The sequence below is a fragment of the Amblyomma mixtum genome, chromosome 4 (assembly GCF_055824585.1).
Source record: "Amblyomma mixtum isolate Tamu chromosome 4, ASM5582458v1, whole genome shotgun sequence".
NCBI lineage: Eukaryota > Metazoa > Arthropoda > Arachnida > Ixodida > Ixodidae > Amblyomma > Amblyomma mixtum.
This window is the reverse complement of record NC_143015.1, coordinates 45,047,847-45,054,215: the sequence shown is the minus strand read 5'-3', so window position 1 is coordinate 45,054,215 and position 6,369 is coordinate 45,047,847. Positions and strand designations below refer to the sequence as shown.

The 6,369-nt window shown below is 44.7% G+C and overlaps 1 pseudogene; it reads right to left on the bottom strand.

Moving 5' to 3' along the window:
* Positions 1-206: 206 nt before the first annotated feature.
* Positions 207-2,612, bottom strand: LOC149346390 (uncharacterized; annotated as a pseudogene).
* Positions 2,613-6,369: the final 3,757 nt, after the last annotated feature.

Sequence of the window (6,369 nt, the reverse complement as noted above, 5' to 3'; positions counted from 1 at the left end):
TGCGAAGTTTCTGTGGAAGCTGTATATTTTTGCTCTGTAGCCGAGTGGATGCGCATGGGTGGATGCCAATGAATAATTAGTCCCTTATTACAGGTTTTGCATGTTTCACATGACCTTAGGTGGATGCCAATGAGTAATTAGTCCCTTATTACAGTTTTTGCATGTTTCACATGGCCTTAATACGATCTGACTTTACAGTGGATGATTCAGCTGTTGAAGCTGAAATCAAAATGACAGGGGAAAAATTTTGATAAATCATTCACATGATCATTCTGAGGGTAAGCTGCATCAACTAACAAGGTGTGAATCTACAGCTTAACCTGTTCTTTTCTGCGACCATCCACCTTGCTGAGAAGGCCTTTTAGGCTCAAAAGGAAATGCTCGTCATCGTCTACTGATATGGTAGCCGTCGTGAAGTCACTCAGCCTCTGCCGGTTTTCTTTTAGAGTAGACATCATTAATTCATCTATGTCCGTCCTCTTTCTTTTAGCACGCTTGCTAAGGCTCCTGCCTGGCGCAGACATTTCGCTTGAGGCAGGCTGCCCACTTAGGGCAGGCTGAAAATCTGGCTCATTAAACTCCATCGGTGCCGATGCGGAAACCCCTTCCATCTCATCAGGCAGTGCAGGCTCCTCCTCACTGATGTCTATATAAAATGAGCGCCATATGCCCTCAACAGAAGCAGCTGAGTCAGTGGCTGCATCAAGCGACTGTGAATGTTGAACTGCAGCCTCGTCTCTTCTTGCCAGGCTTTGGATGGTATGAGAAAAAATATATTAGACGCCTAAATGCACACATAAACTCAAGCATAATTAACAACATAAAGAGAATAGCACATGCAAGGTTTGTGTCACACGGGGCTGTTTATAAACTCCATGTCAACACATGGCAAGTCAGTGGTGCCCCATTGTATGGGCTGGTTTTGGCTTCTAAATATTTTTCTGCCCTTGGTGGCCTTTTGTCACAGTATAATGGAGCAGAAATCCTAGCCGTGTGCTCTGGAATGAAGTAGGTTGCGGAGAAAAAATAAATCTTAACCAGCACTACACATAAAGGGGGCACCAGTTTTTATTACTTGAATGGAAATCAAATTTAGACTACAGGGGAGTACAATATTACAAACATGCAGTAACAGAGATGAAGGGGCCTATTTGTCCAATTATTTTACCGATTCCCTAAAGAAGACACCTGTGTTGTGGTAGTTTATTTTATGTGCAGCGTGCTGGCAGTTGAGCCCCATTGGTTGTTCCCACTTTAGGAAGTGAAGAAGTGAACTGCTTCATATATATCAAACATACTACTAAAACAGATTGCCTGCAAAGTACCAATGCCGAAATTCAGAGTACAAAGGATGTCACACTGTTGGCTACAGGTTTCTTTTTTTTTTAACCAGGGGGTCAGTTAGTGTACGCAAAAAGGTAGGTACATGAGCCTGGTTTTATTTCTTTCTTCATCAAAATATGGCGGCTGCAGCCAAAAATATCAAACCATGCTTAGCAGCAAAACGCAACAGCCACTCAGTAGCAAAGAAGGTAACAATAGGCTTTCACCTTCGACGTTGTATTGCGTCAGCCAGGAACATGAGATTTGGCATCAACGTCCAACCTTTCTCCATGTCCGCTGCGCCACTGCCAGACTTTGCGTACCCTTTACGGAGGCGTAGAAACGTTTGCCTGAGGTAGCCCCACCTATGCTGTAGCACTGGCACTGCATTAAACATAGGAAAAGAACATATTTACTTATTACAAACAAAACACTGCACATAATTTTTCTGAAAAATGCATTCGTCTGAAGAAACCTCACTGGTGCCGTATTATGCTGATGTCATTTCTTCAGCCCAACATCAGGTTTATGAAAATTTGTGAGCACTGCCGTAGAAGTCAGCTACATTCGTTCTTTTCAGCCTACCAGCTGGAGTTCGGCAGGGTAGCATCAAAAACAAAGAGGGTCACTTCATCGCTGATTAAAGACAAAGCGATAGCAAGGCACTCGTGCCATAGAGACCCATAGTGTGCCCCACTCCCATAGACACCCTTGGATGTGTTGGTTACAGTTCGACTCCCAAGCGAAGGCTAGCGCAAGTTGCGACTATCAATTCTGTGCTACAACTCACGCAGATTTCAACGCGATCAGTCACGCACGTGAGCGATAATTCCGGGGCCCACAATCTTTGCCCTAGAAATCGCCGCTTCACCGAGTGTGACAGCGAAACACCGGAAAAACGATTCGACAGGCCCATTGTCCTATCGCATAAAAGCACTGTTGTAGACACGTCGCTTGATGCTACGCAGGTTTTACGGGCTGCAAGAATGCACAAGAACGAAACGGGCAGCGCACCGCCGTCAATATTGTCAACGCTCACCCAGCGCCATAATCGCACTTTTCTAGACGAGGGAAAGCATTTGACTGCCGCAAGTTTGTCCACAGATAGAAAGAAACGAAAAGCACTTACCGCTTTGATTCAGCGCACTAGAGATTTCGAGCCAGGCGTCGTTTTGTAGCTGTTTGTCACGGTACGTTTTCAGTCGCTGGTCGTAGAGAACAGGCCTCTGCCGAACTTCTTCATTGAGCAGCTCATCGGATAATATAAAAGGGCCTTCGGCATTGATCATGATGACAGACCACGACACAACACAAGCGAGCTGAGACGACGTGCTGTCGGAGCAGCGCTGGTCGGAGCTTCGGATCCATTCCTCCAAGTTCGGATCGGAAGGAGCATCGATTTGCGCGCAAAAATTTGGGCAGGCCGAAAGCCTCGTGACCGGAAAATTAAAACCGAAACTGGCGTACGCATTGGCCGCGCAGTAACAGTTGCATCTGTGCTCGTCGTAAAAGTTGCGGGTCCACCAACATTTACGTCCACGCTTACAGCAGAATTTGAGTACTTTACGCTCAATGCAACACTCGTCTAAACAGAGTCATTGCGCTTTTTACGTTTACGCTTACGATCCTTAACAACGATCCGTGCGTAGCGCACGTAGTCTGAACGCGGCTTTACACGTGGATTCACAGTTACTGCGTAATTTACTTTCCTAAATTCGTTTTCTTCATTACGGCCCCTCTTTCTGTTTCTTTCTTCACTCCCACTTCCTCTCTTCCTCTACAAACGGACGACGGGGGTCCACCGAGATATGCGAGACAGTTACTGCGCAATTTCCTTTCCTGAAACACAATTTTCATTTTCTTCATTACGACCCCTCTTTCTTCTTTCACTCCCACTTCCAACCTTCCTGTACGGTGCGGTTCGGTTGTCCAGCGAGATGACAAAGGATAACTGTGTCATTACATGGCGCGATACTGGCCATGACTGCCTGTATATATATAGGTAGCCCCGCCGGGCGGCTAGATGATGTATCTGTTCTCGCTTCGGCGAGCGCAGCTTCGGCCGCTTATCTGTTTTTTCAGCAGCGTTCGCTCCGGCGGACGCAGTTGTTCGTGCGACGCGCGTCTTTCCTTTTTCTCTTTCCTCTGAACTTTTAACTCTTCTCTATCTGCACGTGGCAGCGGTGGTGGCTCGGCTGGAGCCAGTAGGCAGGCCCGTGCAATTTCCTTTTCATCCTTCTCTCAGTCACAACAACAACAGATAGATGACGTTATACCAGATAGCGCACCGAACGCTCTTGCCGACGGCGAGCGCAACCATTAGGTGACGTCATACCAGATGGCGCGGCGGAGCGGCGAAGCGCAGGGGCGGCGGCTCCAGCGCACAGGTATACAGCCACGGGCATACGGCCGAGGTGCGACCACGCTCGACGAGGCTAAGTGGCTGGCGTAGTGAAGCTACCGCTTCAAAAAACTTGCTTCATCATGGAGGACCTTGGCTTTTTTGGGTCAGCACTCGTGTTCGTAAACAAAGATCTGTGCCCAGAGTACAAAGTGTTGCTAGCTAGGGCTATGGCAGCGAGGAAAGTCCACAACTAGAAATATGCATGGGTATCTCTTGTCCTGGTCTTGGCACGAAAAGCAGACAACTCGGTCGTGATCAAAATTACTACAGAAGTCGAACTAGGCCTTATGCTCTAGTCCATCCAAAATGGTGACCATACAATCAGCTGACAAATTTTACTCTTTAAATCAACCACGCAGCGCACACAATTGCAATGTAAGGAACATAGCTAGGAATTTTGATGGCTTTTGTATGCTTCTAGCGCAGCACAGCTTTCTCTATGAGGTTATAGTCATTACAGAAACCTGGCTGATGCCAGGTCAAAGCTTTGCAGTTGCATATACCCTACGCACTGCTTAGAACCAAAGTTCTGTTGTCGACAGCTAAGCAAAACGTTGCTTAGCAAAACGTTGCTTGCGTTTCTACGATAGAAAGGCAATAAGATACTTACTTCTTTATTTAGGTGACTATGCACGCATTTTATAACTTCGTACGAAGAGCGGTATTGGTCGGGCTAAAAGCCTACCAGCGTTGTTTTTGTCGATCCAATTAATCCGAATGATTGGTAGGTTTTAGTTATTGTGCAGACGCTCTCGTTAAGATTGATGTCTAAGCCTTACGTGCTTTCTGTACACGTAGCTGTTTCGTGATGATAAGGCGGGTTAACACTAAAGCACTCCTGGGATACCAATTCATGTTCATCTTTTTGCCAGGCGCTGTTTGCTCAAGCAACCCGATGTACTTGGTATCAGACCTATGTGTAGGCCGGTGAAAAGTAGGATAAGGGTGGAATCAAACTGATGCTTAGTTATTTATATTTATACTTGTTGAAGTTTATATGAAAACACTTTCTCAGGATATGTACTAGTGAGCCAATCTTTAACTTAAAAAATTCTGTTGTGAATAGCAATATATAAGTTTTGAACCTTTTATTTTTTACTGGGGTGTTGGTTTCTGCGTTAGAGCAAAGTGTATAGATGACTGTGTACAAAACTCTTGAAAAGTGCATATTTGACAATAGTCAGGGTAATACATGTATACAAGGCATTATTGTTCATCTAGAGCTTTCAACGATGCACGTGTCCAGACTACCTGTTCGTATTCTTGCTCATAGAGTTTCACTTAACTGAACCTGCTTTGGACTACTTGTATTTTGATTTGTGTTCTAGGGCACATATTGCTGCCACTCTCACAATATTATGTGTATTCTGTCTAAAAAAGTTGACTCCTTTTTTGTGTTGTATATTAGGTAAACGGCACAACAAAAATAACTTCTGTGAGCGTTATTGTTGCTTTCACTGTATCGACTTTAGTGGTGTCTATTTTTAGGACGTTCTATTTCGTGCTTTTTCAAATGTTGAAGTTCTTCGGCCCATAAGGTAATCTCATATTTTGCGCTGAGTAAAGAAGTCTGTGTGTGCCACGTTGTGAATGCAGCAAAAACGGGGCTTTTCTTACCTCCTTCAAGATTTGTTTACCTTATACATGAAATATTTTATTTTTCATGAGTTATAACTTAGCGAACTGAGTTTTCTACGGCACAAATTATGTTGACGTCCTGAGTTTCAATCTAGGCGTTCGTAATCCGAATTCCTTGAACTAATCAAAATTCTGCAAGAATAGCATGATTAAGCTGCAAATAAGCGCTCTGGTTTAGGCTTCAGCGTTTCGAGCTCTATTTAAAAAGAGTGCCTGAAGTAATTGGACGCAAGTTACTGAAATAATACAAAGCAGGCAATTTTATTTTATGGACACTTTAGAACATCTGTATGTGCCAAGACTCGTTATGAAGGCACTAAATTTATAGTAAAGGAAGCGCACTAGCAGAGGTTTAAACGTAGTTATCGACGGTCATAGAGCGCTCAGAGTGCCATATTAGGGTCTAGGAGGGATATTATTGTTCCAGAATTGAAAATCCTGCAAGGAAATCAAATGTTGTGTCCCGAAAGGCTCATACAACTTTGGAACGGCATAAACTTGGAAAAAATAGAAACGATCCTATGCATTTATCAGTCAAGCGAATTGTACTTTTAGTGCGATAGCATTTATAGTGGCCATTCCCCGCAATTGGGCGTTGTGTATATGTCTGTCTGTCTGTTTGTCTGTTTGTCTTAGGGCGGTTTTGTGGCAGGCTGCTCAGCTGCCCACCGGGTGGTGGGAAAGCTGCCCGCGGTGTCAGGCGGCAGCCAATTTAATTATCAGAGGCTGCTCGTGAACAGCAACCCGGATAGCAACCAAACCCTAGCAACCCAAGCCACATGTACAGTCTTTGTCAAAAGTAACCAGGCTCCATGGCTTGCTTCTCATTCGTATAACAGAGCCCTCACGGCTTTCCTAAAGACCAAAAACTTCTTTCAAGGTGAGGGCAGGGGTTCTTCTTACCATACAAAGATTTAGAGCTTCAGGGCTGGCATAATAGCTTTAATATACGACTGAGAAGAAAAACGTGCAGCCTGGTTACTTTTGACAAAGACTTATGTACC